This window comes from Seriola lalandi, unplaced genomic scaffold (genome assembly GCF_002814215.2).
Source record: "Seriola lalandi dorsalis isolate HSWRI2012SDOR001 ecotype SW California unplaced genomic scaffold, Sedor1 jcf7180002018929, whole genome shotgun sequence".
NCBI classification, from domain to species: domain Eukaryota; kingdom Metazoa; phylum Chordata; class Actinopteri; order Carangiformes; family Carangidae; genus Seriola; species Seriola lalandi.
The window spans coordinates 1-468 of NW_019489580.1; the positions used below are offsets into that span (position 1 = coordinate 1).

The following is a 468-nucleotide window of genomic DNA, read 5'->3' on the forward strand; positions in this document are numbered from 1 at the left end:
TTTTTTTTTTTTTTTTTTTTTTTTTTTTTTTTTTTTTTTGGGTGAGAAGTTTAGATGTAACTTGCTGACTGGTTAATATCTGTTTGTTAAAACTGTCTAGTAACCACTTGCACACAATATTTAAATAACTGAACAGCACATTGAGTGTAAAGCTGTTGTGTGGCCTCAATCTGTCAATGATGATTTAACTTACATAGCTTGAGTTTAACGACCATGAGAAAACTCACATGCACTACCATCTGAGACGGAATGCGGATGATTGTCAACATGTCTGTATTTTTTGAAGTCCAAACACTAAACTGTTGTCTTCATCTCTTATAGGACACAAAGTGGTTGTGGTGAGATGTGAAGGCATCAACATCTCTGGCAATTTCTACCGCAACAAGCGTAAGTAGGGATGTTTGTCTGTTCACATTAAGTGGTTTTCATTGTGCTTTTTTAACATGCTTGTTGTCAATGATGTTTTAC

General features: G+C 34.6%; 1 non-coding gene across 1 annotated transcript; it reads left to right on the forward strand.

The window, feature by feature from the left end:
- Positions 1–169: 169 nt before the first annotated feature.
- Positions 170–249, forward strand: LOC111645571 (small nucleolar RNA Z195/SNORD33/SNORD32 family). The gene has a single exon (XR_002759878.1). It is a non-coding gene; the product is annotated as a small nucleolar RNA Z195/SNORD33/SNORD32 family (small nucleolar RNA).
- The last annotated feature ends 219 nt before the right edge of the window (positions 250–468 follow it).